Here is a 20,052-nt window from a genome sequence, read left to right as displayed (position 1 = left end):
CCTCTAGCAAAGCTAAGAGAAGATGAACAAAAGATAAACATTTTGGCTAAAATTAAATATTATAGATAATGATATATTTTAAATAAAAATTAACACTTCTTTCACTTGATTAATAGCATAGCCTTTATTAAAATTCTTTTCTTTTAAGAGTAAAGATAACTACCAGTTATTGCATAACTGTGATTCAGGAAAAATGATATAGATTCAGGTTGTCTACCCCTAATGAAAACAGAGATTTGACATTGATATTGTCAAATCTGGTTCACCTGGTCAAAAAGAAAAGTTTGAAAAGGATGAAGTTTCTATGCACTAAATAATTCTCAAAATTCCTCTCTACTTGTGCTTTCTCTGGATATAAATTGAAGATAGCCATGACAAAAACATTTTTCTTTTATGTATAAAATGTGCCCTAATTTATCTTCCTTATCCTAGGTTTTCTGAGCTCCTGTCTTTATAATTCAAGCAATTCGTATTTTGATTATTCCTTTGAAGCAGAGCAGTCATGCGGAATGTAAATATTCTCCAGGCCAGATAAATGCAAATAGAGGAAGTTTCTCTGTCTAAATGAATTATTTAGAATACATATAAGAAAAGTCGTGCCTACAGCAAAAACTATTTTTACATTCCACCATTAGCTTCTAGGCATTTGAGATTTCAGAGGATATATCTATTGCCAAAAGCCCCATAGATGGATAGTCTTAAATGAAGTTCCATTTGTAGAACTTATAGAACAGGAGTTGCTTTGGAAAAAAAGCAATATTTGCACTGAAAAGGAATCAGTTTTCCACCCACACACTTTCATGCCAGCATTGACTAGCAAGCCAAAGTGGATGGAAGAGTTAGATACAAAGCAGATATTCAACAGGACTCTGACGCTTAAAACATCTGCCTTAGGCAAAGAGCTGGTTCAGCAACTCTCCTGAATTCATCAGCTGAGTGTGATTTGTGTTAATTTGTTCTCAGATCCATTCTCTATCCTTCTCTGCCCAGCTGTGCATTGTGGGAAACTACACTTTCCAAATTGTCTTGCTTTCTGCTTCTAATGGGTTTAGCTAATGGAATGTTCTGGTGGAAGCAGGAGGGCAAAAGAAGGATAAAGCCAGCATATTCCCACCCATCCCCACTCTGTTTCAGGTGGCATCTCTGGTAGTAGCTGCTATACCTGTGTGGCTCCAACTCCTGGGGGACATCCCCTCCCTCTGTGGTCTCAATTCCCACTGGACAGGCTGACCATGTGACCCTGACTCCTGGGTCTTGAGACTACCACCTCCCGATTTTCTCACTGGAGCCCCAGGCTGGCAGTGACGTCCATGATTTCACTGAATTTAGGGTTGCTTCCTAGTGCAGTTTGGTTGCTTAGCTATTCTATCATCTTAGTAAGCAATTCCCTGTATTAGAATTTTTGAGTCTGGAACTCTTACAGGGCTCCTTTAGTGATACAGAATTCCATCTTTTGTGCTATAGAAATATTTGAAAAGGACTCACTGTCCTAGTTTAACCTGCATAATTTATTCCACAGCTTCTCTAACTCAATCTCATTGGGCAGTAACAACAAAAATTTGGTTAAAAACGTAATATTTTCCACCAGTTTCTACCCTGCTCACCACACATACAAAACAACTGTGCACATAACTATGAAGAACTTAGGACACTTTGACACTTCTGGTTTGATTATATTTAACGTGTCTTCTGTATTATTTTTAAACTCTTTTAAATGTTTATGGATTTAAAAAAAGATTTTATTTATTTATTTTTAGAGAGAGGAGAAGGGAGGAAGAAAGAGACGGGGAGAACTTTGATGTGTGAGAGAAACACGAATTGGCTGCCTCTCGCATGCACAAATCTCTCATGGGGATCTGTGTCCTCTTGGTTCACTGGCTAGTGCTCAGTCCACTGAGCCACACCAGCCAGGGCAGTATTTATGGATTTTTAAATATATCAATCAGGACAGAAATAAACAGCCTCCATGCAATGTTCTTGATGAAGTTTTGGCTAGAGATAGAGTTAACAGTAGAACTGTTTATGTCTCAGCAACGGAATATATTATTCCATTATCTTTTGTTCACTGTTCTATATCTATTTGTGAAACGGGGATAGTAACAGTATCTTTCTCACAGGTGGTTATGAACATTAAATGAGAGATTCTTAAAATAGCACCTGACCCACAGCAGTCACTCAATAAATAATCAGCTGGACTAGAGCTGTTTTGTCAATCTGGCATTCCTTTTCAGGAATACATCTTTTAATCTCTGATAGCATTTAAGAATGTTACTTGTCTTCGATACTCTTCTCCTTAAATTTCAAGATTGATGGGGTCTTTTTTTTCCAATTCTGGAAAATTTTCAACCATTTTCTCTAGTAACATTTAGGTCTCCCATATTTATTTTATCTTGGAATTCCTATCAGATATGTGCTAAGCCCTGTCTCCTTACCTCCCATGTCTCAGTTTCCCTTGTTTTTATTTCTCTGTTCCACACACTCTAAGTCATTTCCTTAGAGTGCATCTGTACTGTTATTCAATGAACTGATTTTTTAAAAATTTCAGTGAGTTTTGATTTTCAATTTAAATATCCATTGTATTCTTTTTATTTTCCAAATCTACTTTTTATACATTTTAGTGCTTTCTTTATCTTTTTTCCTATTTAAACATTTAAAAATAATTATCTTAAAATCTCTTTCAGATAACTTGATTATTTCTTGCACTTAATATGCAAACTCTTCTTCTCCGTGCCCCCAACCCCATCTCACCCTCCATCTCAGTAATTCCCTTCCTTCCATGGTTTGAATCTTCAACTGGAAGCTGATTAGAGAGTGACTTCCATGGTATCTTGGGTTCCCTGAGTGACGGGAATATCCCTATTGAGTTATTTTGGCTTTGCCTCTTCTGAGAGGCCATGGGTTACACTCATTCTGGGTCAATTTTCATGTTGATTCTTTAATTAGGAGCTTCTGCTCCATACTGTTGGTGTGAGTTTGGATCTGCTCATTCACATGATGATGGGTTTGAATTTCCTTGGGTTACATTTTATAACCTCAATCCTGAATATGCAGTGGGTTTTCCTGACGCTTCCCCCAGCTAGGGGGCATGTGGAGTGTCTTGTTCCTGGGATCCCTGGCTTGTAACAGGTATCTCAGCTCTAGTTCCTTGTGTGAATAGGGTGCCTTCTCTGCACAGGTATCCAAATTCCCAAATCCTGATCTTAGGGCTGATACCTGCTTCTCAGAATACTCTAATACATTTTACCCTGAGCTTCTTCCCACCTCTCTGATTTTGAGTTTGCTTTGCATTGCTGGAAACGGGTTTTGAATTTGCATAGGCATTCACCCATCTTTTATTTCTTATTTAATATTTTGTGAATTAAGATTCTAATTAGGGGGTCCTTACCTCAGTTTTATTCTCCATATTGATCATATTGAAATAAAAATGCTAGTTAGTTACAGAAAGATTCTTTTATGATATATATGCAATCTCAGAAACACCTGGGAGGGGATATAGATATAGTGCATTTCTGAAAAGAAAATAACATCACTCTTAGTTGATCATGAATCCACAAGGAGTCCACAAAATGATAAAAAAAATATTTATTTTCCCACCAGGTTATTGATTTAGTGGATATGCTTTTGGCTGAGGTAACAGAAAATGAAACTAAAATTGGCTTAAATAATTAGGAAGATTTATTTTCTTGTGTATCTAAAAGGTAAAAAAACAAGGCCATTTCAGAGTAGGTTACTGAGCAGCTCAATCTCATTATTGTTCTAGGTCAAATTCTTCATGCACCTCAGCTCCCCTTTCATGGTTGTGGGATGAATACAGCAGTTTCAGACACATCAACCTTAATCTTTATCAAGATGTAGCAATGGGGAGGAGAGAATTTATTTCTTCCTTAGGCCTCTATTTTTAAGAGTAAGGACAAATTCCCAGAAGTCCTGGTGGTATAACCTTCACATCTTGTTTATTAGAAATGTGTCCTATGCCCATTCACAAACCAGTCCCTGACAAAGGAAACAGAATTATCACAGATGACAAAAATTAAACTAGACTCACTCTGGGGTTGGCCATGAGTCCAGGCTTTCCTGAAATGCAAGGCTGCCCAATGACTGAACAATATCAGAAATCTATTACCTTGGGAAGCAGGAAAGAACTACTGGTCAAGATCAGGTCACTCAGACAGCATTAGGAGGGAATCTGGGGAGGTCTACTCTCTGGGCTTCTTTCCTCCTCCATTTGCCATCCCTCTTTCCTCCCCCAGCCGCAGCCCTGCTAAGGCACAGCAATCTGGAGACCACCCTCGTTACTATCCCTATGCTGTGAGTGAAGGTGGATCCCAATAGTTGGTACTTCCTTACAGTCTGCGCGCAAGCCTAGATTTTTTTAAACACCTTCATCCTGCTGAGCCATCTATGATATAAATAGGGGCCATACTCATCACTGTCCTGCTTTAGGAACGTGGTCCAGAAGTCCCATGGCATTGTTCAGAGGTACATACAGGAGTATTATTGACTAAGGACAGTATAAAGTCTCGTGGCAGAGTGGGATGCCACCACTCCAGAGCAGTTAGCTGGTGATGGGCCGGCATGAACAAAACAGGGCTTCCTAGAGATACAGACTGGAGTCCCAGTTGGCGCAGGCTGCATGGCTCATATTACGAGTAAAGAGACATTATCACTCACATGAAGGCTATATGAGTGACCGACAATGATTCCAAGACATTGAGGGTCATGAACCTTTTGACAATGTCCTTCTCTGGGTTCACTCACTGGATGTGTCCTGGGTTATGGGACAATACCTTCTTAGACAAGTTCCCTGAAGTGAGGTCACTGGCATTTATCAATCACCTCACTTATTTCCTTACCTTTAGACATATCTCCACACCTTCTTTATCCCTCCACACAAAGAAAATTGTCTACTCTTTTATTTCCTTCTAGACTTGAGTAGACTGTACCTCCAGAGCAAAATCATAAACCACAAGAAAAGTTGTTTCTCTTTTCACAAGTGTGAGGAAAACTGTCTCTCACATTTTCTAGATCGTGAGGGAAAACATTTATTCTTTTTCTTCGAGTGCAGGCTGCAGAGGTGAGTGCCCTCTCAGAATGGATGGATGCTTCTAACACAGGAAAAGTGTGAAAAATATAAAAGAACTAAAGTTTTTGATTATAGTAGTTTGAACATTTTTATCCTCTTAAGTAAATGAATTCTTCTCTTGCCAATATGTATAGCTTTATAAATTATGGTCTTAATATGTTTTATATTGAAAAAATTCTTTTAAAAAACTCACGAGGAGTGAGTGAGGAGGTAACACACAAAATGATAAAAACGATGCAGACACCCTGCCTTATCTCACATATGAACCCAGGCTAATTAAACTGAATTTCCTTAGTTCAGTAGGGGTATAAAGAAATAAATAAGATAATCAAGGACTTAAGTCCATCTCATAACTTACTTCTATCTTACATGTCTTTTAAGCATTAAACAGTTTCTTGATCACGGGAGAATACGGTCATGACACATATCACACTTTCCCGGTCAAGGGGGAGGGAATGTGAATTTTAAAGGCACAGTGCCAGATGATAATGTCAGCAAAGATACATATCAACTTCACATCCATGCAAAGCTGGAAAACAGCACAGCTCACACTCGGTGGACAGAGCCTGTACCTAACAGCCTGAGGAACGTTCAGCCCATAGGAAGACAGAGTTCGTGTTACTGTATTCTCCCAAACAGAATGTTCATTCTTGGTTTTGATCAAACCTACAAACCTTCATAAATCTTTGAACTGTTTAAAGGTACAGAATAATGAAATGTTATGATTAAAAATATAACAAAGGAATGATAATTTTGAAATCTATTTTTTAAAGATAGTACTTTTTTCTCCAAGATATAAATATACTGAATTACTTCTTTACCACACCTCAAAAATCACTTCAATGAAATAACATCCTCACAAGCTTCTGAAAGTGTGCTTCTAAGGCTCTATTTTGTTTTACTTTGATCCACACTGAATACAAATAAGCTTTAAAAATGTTGAAACATATAAGATCCATCAGTCATTAAATGTAAGTGAATGAATGGTAGATCTCTTTTTATTTTAAGCCACAAAAATTCATTGAACAGCATCACAAAACTGCTGGTTCTTAATCCTCCCTGTTTTACAGTCCCCCGTGTATTTGCCATAACAAGAAGACTGCCCTGTTTTGTGTTTCTACAATCTTTTACCTTGGCTTTTTCATGTGTTTGAGAATTACTCCAAAATAGTACCTCAGCAGATGAGAGAGGGATGGGGCTGATGAGGGGAATAGAGGACAGGAAGTGGAAAATACAAAGAAAGAAACTGATGAGCTGAAAAAAAGGGACGAAACCAATATAGCAAATGTTGCCCCTACCCTATGGAGGGTAGACACCGACTCAGACAAAAATATGTTTTAATTATTTGTTCAAACTGAGTTTCTTTCTTCCTTAAATTGAAATAGATTGCCTCCAGTCAGGACAAGACAGTGTAGATGAGTTTTTCCCTGCTTCTCCCCACTGCCACAACTACCTACAGTCAAAAGGGTACAAGAGAAAGCAGCGGAGGTTGCTGAAAGTTTGCAAGATGAAGGTGAGACAGTCTTCTCAGGACTTTAGGGAAACAATGGTGGCAGGCAGGGTATCACCCAACAGAGGAAGGTAACTCAGGATCATCATTTCTCAACTCCTGACCTAACAAGAGAAGGCGGCCCAGATAGGTTCATTCTTTCCCCAGATTGAAAAGGAGTTTCACAGGCCACATCAAGCAAGCCTACCACCACTGGTGAAGATGACCCACTGGGAACTCTGTTGCAAACAGCAGTCAGGGAAGTGATTTCCTTCCTCATCAGGTTTGAGTCTCTCCAACCTTCCCAGAGACATGTGAGGTCAGGCCTGGAGACATCCCTCCTGGGCCCTCAGGCAACACAGCAGGAACCAGTGGGAGGTTAAGGAGCACCATACACACCAAGCAGACTGAAACTATACCACAAAGTCTTTAAAGATTAAACTATCATTGAAATCACAGCTCACAAAAGTAGCCCAAGACCCTAAACAGGTGACTGTCTACTAAAGTAAAAGATTTAAATATGACCTAGAGCCTCCTATCATAATAGAAAAAATGTTCATAATATAATTTAAAATCATTCATCATACCATGAACCAAGAAAACGAGACTTGAATGAGAGAAGACGGTCAGCAGATGCTGATATCCACCAACATAAATCAAATGTTGAAATTATCTAACAAGGATTTTAAAGCAGCCATTATAAAAATATGACAAAAATCAATTATAAATTCTCTTGAAGTAAATGAAAAGGTAGATGACTTCAGCAAAGAAATAAAACTGATTATTGAAAAAGAAAACCAATGAAAATTATAGATCTCAAAAATATGACAATACCAATATAACACTCACTGGATGAGGTCATGAGTAGAGTGGAGTTGTCAGGCTAGAACTGGTGAACTTGAGGACATACTAATAAAATTCATCCAATCAGAACAAGAGTGAAGATAAACTGAAAAAACATGAACAGAATGTCAGGGGCTTATGAGAAAATACCAACAATAACAAAAAACAGTATATATGATATTACCATATCAACAAATTAAAGAAATCATATAATCATAACTGAACCAGAAAAAGCATTTAACAAAATCCAATATCTATCCAAGATAAACACTCTCAGCAACTTAGGAGTAGAAAGGAGTTATTATGATAATAAGCACTTATGAAAAGCTACAATGAACATTATGTTTAGTGGTGAAAGACCCTAATTTTGAGAACAAGGCAAGGATGTCCACTCTCACCACTTTTATTCAACATAGTACTGAAAATTCTAGCTGTGGAAGTAAGGCAAGACAAAGAAATAAAATGTATATACATTGGAAAGGAAGAAATAAAACTGTCCATATTAGCAGCCTACAGGATTGTCTACATTAAATACTCTCAAATGGCCTGCAAAAATACTCCAGAACCTGATAAGAGGGGTTAGCAAACTTTCAGGGTATAAGATCAACACAACATAAATCACATTTCTATATATGAACTATTAACTTAGGGAAATGAAAAATGTAAAACACAATACAATAACAATCACTCCAAATAAAATTAAGCACTTAGGTATACCTTTCACATATGTAGGATCTGTATGCTGAAAATTGCAAAATGCTGATAAAAGAAATCAAAGAAGACTTAATTAAATGGAGAGACATACCACATTCAGGGATTGAAAGAGTGAACATAGTTTAGATGTCAGTTCTCCCCGAACTTACCTACAGGCTCAATGCAATTCCTGTCAAAATCCCAGCAAGGTAGTTTTAGATAGAGACAAGCTTGCTCTAAAATTTATATAGAAAATCACAGGCCCTAGAAGAGCTAAAACAAACTTGACTAAGAAAATGAAGTGGGAACATCACTCTTCCCAATATTAAGGATTACCATATAGATACAGTAATGAGGATAGTATTGTATTAACAGAAAGATAGATGCACAGATGAATAGAACACAATGGAGAATGCAGGTTCAAAGTCATGCATAAATGCCCAACTGACTTTTGACAAAAGAGCAAAAGCAATTCAATGAAAGAAAGATATCCATAGGCAAAAAATAAAATAAAATGTACCTTAACTTAATATGCCTTATACAAAAATTAACTCAATATGGATCATGAAGTTAAATGTAAAATACAAAACTATAAAAAGTTTAGAAAAAGTATGAGAAAATCTTTAGGATCTAGATCTAGGCAAAGAGTTTGTAGACTTGAAAGTTAAAAGCATGATTAATAAAAAGAAAAATCAATCAATCAGACCTCATCAAAACATAAAGCTTTGATTTGGTGTTAAAGCCCATGTGAAGAGGATGAAAAGACAAGCTATAGACTAGAAGAAAATATTTGCAAACCACATATCCAACAAAGGACTAATATTTAGAATATAAAAAACTCTCAAAACAAAATTTTACAAATGGAGATCAAATTTAGCATTTGACAGGGGTTAGTGATAGAGGAGGCATCTGGGGGAAAAAGAGGGGTGGGTGCGGTTATAAATGAGAAACCAGAACATCCTTGTGATGTTGGAACCATTCAATACCTTGAGTGTGGGGTGGACACGGGTGAAAGTTTACTTTGACAAAGAACACCTACACAGTTTATAAAACTACAAAGAACTTAGTCCACACACATATACATCTACAAACACACACAAATGAGTACAAGTAAACCTGGAGAAATCTGAATGAGAGTAGGGGATTATATCAAGGATACTATCCAATATCCTGGCTGTGATATTATTCTATAGTTTTGCACACTTCCTCCACAGGGGAAAACTTGGCAAAGTGTACAGGTCACTGTATTGTTTCTTACAATTACATGTGAATCTACAGTGATCTCAATAAAAACTTCATTAAGAAAGGAAATAACCTCTCACTCTCACATTAATAATTGGCATTTTTACTACTGCATTTAACTAGCTCATCTACCATGTGCAAAACAGCAAGTTTTCCTAGAATCAGGAAGACCTGCACAGACCAACTGGCCTAGAGCAGAACATACTACATTCTATTAACAACGACTCTGGCTACAAGCTAGCCATCATTTGAACAGATATTTTAAAAGCATTTTGGAGCTTAGAAAGTCTACTTCTCTCATCTAACTATGCCACAAAAAGGCAGCTCTATAAAGTTTCTATTAGCTGGGGTCTCTTAGAGGCAACTCTTGCTCATTTGTTAAATTGGGGACTGATAATTTACTAAAGGGCTACAACCCAAGAATATGACTTCTTCCCTTCCATCTTGACACAAAAGAGTGCAAGCCAACAGCTCTTGTTTAGTGTGTCTGCTCTGTAGTCCTAAACCTTCCCTCCAGTGGTACCCAAAGATCTTGGTACAATCTCCAAACAAGCTTTTGTAACAAATAAAGTTGACATTTTGATTTTTGTTTATATTTTCTCTATCTATTTCTCAAGCATTTTTAAACTTAGATAAAGAAGAAAGGGGTGTTAGGTAAGCTGTATGATTGGAAGGGGGAATGGCCATTGGTAGTATGTCTATAGGTTGTCTCCTGTACAACAAATGCACATTAAAATAGTGGTGTATGGAGATAGGCTAGATGAAATGCTTCCTACAGAACAACTCTTGATACTTCTTTTTTTAACATAAACTTCCTGCTGGATTAACCTTTTCAGTTCTATTAGTGGTAACTAAAAATGATGTGGTATTTCCAATCAAATTGAAGTTGGAGGAAGACATATTCCAGACAGAGTGAATAGCCTGTTCAAAAATTCAGATTCAGTTGCACAGATTCTTCAGGGACTCAGAAGAGTTCCCTATTCCATGGTATCAGTGATGCCAACAAGGGGCAGAGGCAGAGAGTAATGAGAAGACCAGAGCCTGGTGGCTGGATGTTAGGATCTGGACCATGAAGGGCCTAAACATACAACTGATAAGGATCTTGTGCTAAGGAACATGATCCTTATTCTGAAGTTGACAGGGACAGACTGAGTATTTACTGTCAACTTGTTTTAAACCTTGGGATGAAAAACAGGGAATTTGAATTTATATCCTTCCTCAATGGTTAGAGATTTGTTTCCTAAATGCACACTAGATTTAGGATTATGCCTACATTCACACCATGCTTCCCAGGAAGCTAGAACACTGGTTTTCAAATTCCAGTTAGCTTAAGAATCAGCAGAATTCTCTGTTAACTAGGCAGATTCCTGGGCCCCACTCTGATAGAGCCTGGTTTAGTTAGTCTTGAGTAGGCTCAAAGAAGCAGAATGTTTAACTACGTAATTCTGATGGATTACCCTTTGAGAAGGACTATAAAGGATTACAATTTAAACAAAACATCCATTATTCCTATTTTAAGGGCAAACGATCTAAATGCACTTCAGATGGAATTAGCAAAAGTAGATTCTAATCTCCACTAGAGGGTAGCAGATCAAAACTTTAAGTTTTAAACAAAACTTGTTTAAATTGTGTAATTTTTTTAAGAATCAGAGAGTATAATTCATTTTTAATGCAGTTATTTCACTGATGTTAAAAGAAAAAAATTGTTTGGAAAAATGGTGTTTCATCTTATTTATTTGTTTGTTTATTTTGGAGTTTAATTAAATGACTAACTCAGATTAAAATGTTTTCTCAATTGCTAACACAATGTCTTTCTATGTGGTACAGTTACAGGATATAGTAATAACAGAGCCCACCTTTCTGTTTTACAGATGAGGGATATGAGCCTCAGCAGGAAATCAGCTCAAGGCCTTTACAGTTAGTAGCCAACTGGGACTGGATCCCAGGTGACCTGTCCATTATTCCAACATTATTTCCAATAAACCATCATTTAAAAAGTTCATAGAATTTTGGCAATGTTGGAGATGGAGAAAGGAATACTGAAATATCAAATTTTAGTTCCTTTTGCTATAGTCCTATAAAAGCCAGACTCTGAAATTTTCATTTGAAACAGTCTTGAGACTGTGTGAACTAACCATTTTTAAAGACTTCATAAATCTGATATATCCTTTACAGATGAAGCTCCTTGTTTTCTTTTTTCCACTGGATTACAAGAATTGTGAGTGATAACTCATTGATTTCTGCCTTTTCATCTTGTGCTTATGTTGTTGTTTTTAAATGGTAGATATGTAGCTGTCCAAATAAGAACAAAATAAATTAAGATTAAGAAGATCAACAACAAAGTACATCTAATTTGATCATCTTGTTGAAAGAAAGAAAACAGGTGTAAAGGCTTCAGTATATAAGCCAGTTTATATTAGAAAATGCCTTGGCTTTGATAAAAAATCTGTGCAAAAGGGTTGAACTTTCTCTTCTTTTCCCTGGCGTGTGGCATTTGTTTCACTGTGTGACTTAACATCTGGTGAAGCCATGTGCTTTTACAGCATGGTTCTCTACCCTTAGAGCTGCTAAAAAAAATAAAATAAAATGACCCTTTCCTAGAAGGTTGTTGACTACTTTGATCTAGGGCCTAGTGTTTGGCAGGCCCAAACAATGGTATTTTATTCCTATGAAGAAGTAACAATAGTATTACCTCCTTCTTCTGGTGGAAGTAATTTCCTGAGATAGAAGACTTAGGAATTTAATTTGGATAGAAGAAAGAGTCACCAGTGGTAGTCTAACATTTCCCCCTTTTTAATGGGAAACCGCCAGTCATTTCATGCCTTTCAAAATTGTATCTATTCCACTTATATATATCATGGGCCATGAAACTCCAAATTCACAAGGTGCAAACCAACCTTACTGTTACAATAAAAACTAAATTTGCCAAACTCCTAATAAGTGTAATGCAGTAAGCTAAGAGGTTTATCCATAATGTCTTATTTATCTTTCATAAAAATCCCATGAGGTAGTTGCTGATCCCAATTTTACAGATGATGAAACTGAAACTCAATTTGGGTAAGGAGCTAATATAAAAAAACTAGAGGTGGATGAGCCTTTACTTAATCCAGGCATTAAAGTACAAGTGCTTGCTCCTAACCACTGTGCTATCCCATGCTTAACTGATATATAGCCCCTAGCAAGGCAACAGACAGAAATGTATCCAGTGAGTGCTTCTGTGAACAACCCTTTTGAGAGTTGAAACATGATGCATATCTATAGTTTCTTTAAGGTTAAGATGTTCATAGAAGGAAAAAATAAAGGTTAATTATTAGCTACACCTTACCTTGCAAAGATAAGCCTGCAAAAGCTGAGATAGGGTTAATGTCTAGAATAAAATTCAAGCCAGACCCGATTTTCATGCTCTATTTACTGTAGCAGACCAGAATCTTTCCTTCAGAATCTCTGGAAACAGAAAGAATAAATAGCAAATACACTGAAAGGACCAGGACCTAGACATGCTGTGTACATTCACACTATAGATAGGTGTTATTTCTCATGTATATTGTTACATCTCTGGGACATCAAGGCATGTGTTTCAATTCATGGTAATTTAAAGCTCCATCTTTAATGATGATGCTGAGCATTCACTGAAATGTACAAAAAAGAAAAGAAAACCACTGGAAAGAAGGAGAAACACTGAAATCCCTACCTCAGAGAGATATTGGGCTGGATGTGATCTGGGTGGTCCACGTACCACTGGCATTATCTGAGATGATTCTAGGTGGTGCATGAATACATTTTAATAGTTGCATATTAATTTAATGGGTATTGGGGGCAGGGAAACTCAGTATCTAAAACCAGTGGTTTTATGGATATTTCTTAGGGCAAGGCTAAGTTTTAAGAAATGAGAAAATTTAAAATTGATTTGAACAAGAGTATTAAGTGAATAATATTAATAGTATAAACAGATACATACAAAACTTTGAAGGTGTTATGCAAGAGTTTGGGAACTTCAGTATGGCTGAATCAGTATATGATAAAGGCTTCAGACACTTGGGTACGATTTCTGGTTCTGAAATGGACCAGTCGTAGGGCCTTGGGTAAACCCTTTCACACCTCTAATCCGGAGCAGTTTTGACTATAATATGAGAGGTTTAGAAAAGACCAGGGGCCCCTTCATGGGACAATGGAAACCTAGAAGACCTTGGAGTATCCCAAAGAATCTGAGGACCCATACACTTGATAAGCATTGACTAAGGATTGAACTAATACATCTTACCAGTAAACATACGACTGATTTACCAAAGCACATAGATGCTGTCATTAATTAAGATTATGAACTTAATTAATTTGAACTAATTTAAGTGAAAGGTCTACTAAATGCATGGGTACTTGAACTAAGTGTACATTTTCCAAAAAACAAGTATAAAGGTAAAATTACGATTGATATTTTTTATATTGGCAAACAGTCATACAGATTTTCCCTATTAATCCAGTTTGAACTCCCACACTGTAGAAAAATTACTACTGCACACATCTCTGAGGATGATCCAAAGGACCACGAATAGAGAAGCTAATTGGTTCTCATATTATGTGGTAGCACTCAGGGGAAAACACCTTTGTTCAATCTTTTCTCTGACCTATAATATCGGCACAAGGAAGAACCAAACTCGTCCTTATGATCTTACATAGCCAGGCCAACTTCAAAAAAGTGAATTTGTAGACAGCTATTTTTGAAAAAATTATACTAATGATAACTGGTAATTCTGATGTTAATCACTCTCATTTATTTAGCACATTATGTGTGCACGTATGTGTTTGGACATCAGATGCTGTGCTCAACACTTTATGTATCTCTAATCATCCAATACCTCTGAAAACTAAAAGTATGAACGCCTCTAATTTGTAGTTGATGAAACTTAAGGTGAAGGGGAATGAAGTTTGGCACGAGGCCACAAATCCATAGGTGGCAATTCTAGGATTCAAATCTAGAACCCTTTGGTTCCAAAATGCCAACTATTTTTTACTGTGCTACCCTGTCTTCTGATATAATAAAAGTGGAGAATTCAAAACAGACATAAGCATAGAAGAAAAATTTGTAAGTATAGGTTCAAAAGAATTTAATTAAGATAAAGGCTCTGAAGTTAAAAGAACCAATGATATAATTACATAAAATCCATTGATGATCACCGTTAGGATTAGGCCAAGATTGAGAGAAAGTTACATTTTCACAGTTAAGCTCCCATCACTGTATTGCCTGTCAATAACTGCAAAAGGTTTTCTCAAAAGTTAAGCTACTGGGATAATCACAGAGTTCCAGTAGCTGTCCCCATACTTACAGAATTGTTCAGGCTTATATTTTCTGAAGCATCTATTGGCAGCAGCCAATAACTTGGCAATGTGACAGGCTCAGCTGGTGTAGAAAGCCTGTGGCTCATGGATTAAATCAAACATAATCATTGGATTTCCATAATTGTTCTCCTATGTCAAGGAAATAGCTATGAGACAAACCTGGTGGGAAAGGAATTAATATTCTGGGTACGTGATCATCTGTATGATTCTCAGATGTGAAATGACACCATTTAGATAGAATGTCCTGCAACATGGTTTATTTTCACTCAAGGCTCTATTAATGGGAAAGGAGAAAAAAAAACTCATACATTCCTTCAAAATATATTTGATGAGTTTCAATCTTATAGAAGTATACTACTATCTAGAGAATGCCAATAAATGATACAGGAATCAGGGTCAGCAAAGTCCTAAATTGTAATTTAGACTTTATCCATCACCCATCCTAAAGACTGACTTGATGCCTGATTTCTTCTGGCCACCGTTGGCTGCTTATGTCAGTGATTTATACTGTAGTTGTCAGGACACTCGACAAAGAGCTAGGAGGAAGTGATCAAGTCCCAATTTTCATGCCTACTAACTGCAGGACCTTGGATAAGTTATGAAAGAAAGCTATCTGGAATACAGTATGTATGGGGTGGGGGGATAAGAATACATCAAATCAAAGAAAGATCTAAAGCAACGATCCTTTCCCTCGTCTTATGAAGACTGATTCCTCTCCTATATACCCAGGATGACCCCAGGGTTTAGAGAAGCTCATGAAATAACAACACTTCAAGACAGCAGCAGTCCAGTTATTATCTGGTTTTCTTCCAGGGACTGGGTGGACAGGAAGCGAAAACAAGTTTTATTTTTTTCTTTGCAATTTCTGAAGTAGCCACTGGGTGGTGCCATAGGGCCTATTTTTGTTTACCAGTAGGCAATCACTTCCAAAAATATATATTTGCTATTTATAAATATTTTCAGTCTGGATTTAAGCCATAAAAAGGTTTGGTGGGAAGGGTCTGAAAATCTTGACTGTGGTAAATGAGGAGAAAATACAAGGTGGGGCAAAAGTAGGTTTACAGTTGTTCATATGGAAAATAATACCATAATTAAGAAATAATAATGCAAGAATAAACTCTGTGTTGCAGGTACTCACAACTGTAAAGGCATTTCTGCCCCACCCTGTAAATAAAGGATAAGTGAAATGAAGAAGAAAGGTGGAAACTATCAAGATAGAGAAAGGAAATAAAGATGATACAAGCAAAGTTTCACAAATGTCAGATTCAGAAACAAATGCAATTGTTTTTAAGTAAAAGAGATGGTTAGTCACTTAGTTTCAACTGTTTTATCTGTAAAATGAAGATAATGATTCCTCACCTGCCCGAAGGTAAGGACAACATGATCGCTTAGGCTAGTTTCTCAAAGCTGCGCTATAGATTCTGTTAATGGGACTAATAAAATTGATTCTATATTTACATGAAGGATCCTCTCTTACCTCCAATCTAAAGTGAAATACATTTATCAATCAAGATGGCAATTACATGTTAAAATTTAGAGAGTCTTCATAAAGCCAATGTCCTCCCCTACCTCCCTCATCTAAGTCACCCATCACTCTTTGACTTTCCTTCTTCCTCTATATAATCCATCCAACTGCCTAAATAAATCATATCACTTCACTTACCTCCTTAAAAACCTTCAGTGGCCACCTGTTGCACGTAAAGTAAAATCCAAATTCCTTCCTGTATTTGACAGAGTCCTGCATGATCTGGTGTCCATCTGTCTGTGGCAGACACTGCTGGTTGACTATCCAATATTATATCAGTATTTCTTTCTTTATTATGAACAGAATTCCAATTTCAGTGTGGTGGCATGAGCTCAGTAACAGACTTGGAACTCTCTGGACTCCTATGAAGTGAAGAATAGCCATATGACCCAGTTCTACTCAATGAAATATAAGTGGAAGACCTGGTGGGGTCCTTGTGGGGAAGCTATGTTTTTAAAAAAAGGACAAAACAGTGTGAAAGGATCTTTTGCCCTTCACTGTCTTCTTCCTGCTTTGACTAGGAATGTAATACTCTCAAGTAGAGTGGCTATTTCATGATTAAGGCTCTTGGCTATTTAATGACCAAGAAGACAAAGCCCAAATGCTAAATACAGAGGAGCAAAAGATAAAAGGATCTTGAAGCCCTGATAGCATGGAATGTGATATCAGCTTCGAATGCCTTACCCTAGAGTTTAGTTAATGTGATTAAAAAAAAAAATACACGTTTTTTTTTTTTGTTTTTTGTTTTTTTTTTTTTTGTTTCTTAGAAGTTTATCCAGTTTTGGGTCTGGTGCTGCTTTCAGTAATTCAGCAGTGGAACTTGGGAGCATAACGAAGTACTTGGCACCACTTCCCTATTACCTAACCCACACCCCTCTGCCCATCCTCAGGTGATTGATCTGTGCCAGTGCCCTTGGAAGGGGATGGTTTGATGTGGCTCCTGCTGCTGGTGTGTTTCAAATGCTACTGAAGACATGGGTTCCGAGCAGTTTTCCTTGAACTGTGTCCAACAGGAAACTGTCCTGTGGGCATCTCTCCGCTGGGCCAGTAGTTCTTTCTCTCATTTTTTCTTTCTTTTCTCCTCATACTTGTAGTAAGGGCTCCACAACATGAAAAGCAGAAGCGTAAGAGGGATGAGAAAGTAGGGGGCATAGACACACATGAGGGTTAGTCGTTCACGGAAAGTCTTGGGTCCTAGTCCTTTGAAACCGCTGGCTTTAGAAAAATCCTCAAATAGAAGTGTGGAGAGAATTGGAATTAGAGTGGTCATGGTGTGAACCGAGTAGATGATTGCAGGGGTGCGGATCCACTTGCAGCCTCCTTTGAAGAAGGCATATGTTGCAATGGGAAAGAAAGTGTATTTTGGTTTCACGGTGCCAAAGTAATTTTATGTAATGTACTATCTCTTTGATTTTATCTTTTATATTTTCTTCTTACTCATCCCACACATTGATAAGCTGTCCTATGCATCCCAGATCCTTCCATTAAAAGTGAAAGACCTATTTTCCTAGCTTTTAGGAAGATTGTTAACTGATAACCTTTAGTTCTTAGACTTCTGGGAGAATTGTCTTAACTTAAAGAGAACACCTTTTCCCAAAATAACACCCCCTTTCTAGGGCAGCCCACATGCAATAACTAAGAGACTTAGGAATATAAATGTCCAGCACCATCCCTTCCCAAAAAGGCACAACCATGAAGGACTATTCCAGTTTCAGGGCTCTTGTTGGGTAGAGGAGGCCTTTGCTGAGACTGCATCATAGCCTAGCTTTACTCTCTTCCCACTTCTGCTCCTCCCCACCCTTCCCCTTTCTTTCACTTCACTTCCCTTCTATTCCCCTTTAAGGGTAACGCTCCCAAAGCACTCTCTGATAAACTTGCTGCATACTAATCATCAACTCAGGGTCTTCTCAGGGAGCCCCATTTTCAAGAGTTAGTACCAGGGATGGTCTGAAAAATAAATGCTAAGATGAGATTCTGCAACTGGATCACCTGCCAGTCAGATGGCAACGAGAATCCCATCACTGCTAGTAAATGAAGCATGAATGGCTCATTGATCATATTAATACTGCATCACCCAGAAGCTGCTACCTTGATAGAGCCATGGAACAACCTGTGGAAAGCCCAGCAGAGACGGCACCTCAGAGACTACCTTCATAATGATGTCCCATTGCTGTCCTTCATGTCAGAGCGTGCACTCTAAATAAGTGACCCTTATTGATGTTGTGTCACTAACACATAGAGTACATGGGTCCCCTGCTTCTGTCACTCCAGTGACCAATGACACATTGGGGGTAAATTATGTTTCACATCCTCCCAACCCTCCCTTTTGTGGGTTTAAAGATATGGTTCCTCAAAATGGAACTCTCTGCCAAGGAACCTACAAGACTCTCACTGGGCAAAACTGAAGGCTATGATCTGGGAACTTCAGAAGCCTCATGCCAAGTGACCAACAGAAAGAACAGACATCACTGTACTGGTAGGGACATCACTGCTACCATGGTGAGGTAGGGCTGGGGCACAGTGGGGATGAAGAGGGCCGTGCTTGTGTCCAGGCAGTCCACCCGAGGACGTCTCAGCATTCCTTTTCTCAATCTGGTGTGCAGTTAGAAGTGCAGCATGCACAGCCGAGGAGGGCATGGCCACCAAGAGCTCAGAGTTTTGGGATGACAATCTGGATCATGCCTCCATGCCATCTTTCTCTGCTATTTCTTCAAAGCTATACATTGCGTAGGGAATAAAGCCCAAACGCATTGATATAGTTGTCGAGGACACCACATGCTCGGCCAGAGTGCTCTAGACTGTGTTGCGGCCACACAGGACACCCTGAAGTTTCTTAAATTTTTCAAGAAATTTCGTGCCTCCATTTTAAAATTCAGACTTTTTCTTTATTTCACCCTTTTTTCTGCCTAACAAAATATTATTTGGTTCAACTGTCATCTACTTACTGAATTATTTATTTTCCCTAATCTTCCTCTCCTAGTAAAAATCAGCCTCATCTCTGTCACACTCCTACAACAGAGGACACTTATTTCTTTTAGTTGTAAACCATAATTAATTCCATACCTAGCTTCCCTAACAGACTCTTTGAGGTCAAGGACTATGACTAAGTTTTTGAAGAAAATCATCTACTCAACAAAAATATATTGAGCACCTACTATAGGCAAGGCACCATAGGTGTGCAAAAATTAACTAATTCACACATGAATTGTGCTCTCAAGGAACTCAGATTAATATCTAATGGAGGACTGCAATTGTATGCATAAAATACTACTGTAGAAAAAAGAGAAAGTGACAGTGTGAGAGAAAATAAAATTCTATAGAAATATAGAGGAGGAGATCGTCCTTTTAGTTGGACAGTCTCTCTTAGCAGAGTACATTTAACATTGTTATGCTAGTCAGGTGCATGGTTGTAGGCAATAGAAACTAGCTCTGATTGATTTAAATTTAAAAAGACATTTTTTTAAAATTTATTGTTCAAATATATTTGTCTCCATTATCCTGCCACCACTTTCCCCTGCCCCCCACCCCCTCCCAACGTCAATCCTTCCCCACTTTGGCTTTGTCCCTGGGTCCTTTATACTTGTTTAAAAATGAATTTTTTTGAAAGGCTATTGGCTGGTTTACAAAATTGCCTGGAAGCCTGGAAAATAAGGCTTGGAAAACAGGCAGGAACAAATAGGACACCAGCCTCAGCCAAAATCACAGTAGCAGCCTGGGGAGAACCCTGCCATGGTCACCATGTATTGTGAGATGCCACAGCTACTACCACACCACTTCCCACTGGCTCATCAGGTGGGAAACTCCAAACATGGGAAAGAGTTCAAGAGGCCCAGTAATCAAAAA

Source organism: Pteronotus mesoamericanus, unplaced genomic scaffold (assembly GCF_021234165.1).
Source record: "Pteronotus mesoamericanus isolate MK-2021 breed Mesoamerican mustached bat unplaced genomic scaffold, CSHL_Meso_final scaffold_54, whole genome shotgun sequence".
NCBI classification, from domain to species: Eukaryota; Metazoa; Chordata; class Mammalia; order Chiroptera; family Mormoopidae; genus Pteronotus; species Pteronotus mesoamericanus.
The sequence above is the reverse complement of the archived record's forward strand: the minus strand, read 5'-3'. Positions refer to the sequence as shown.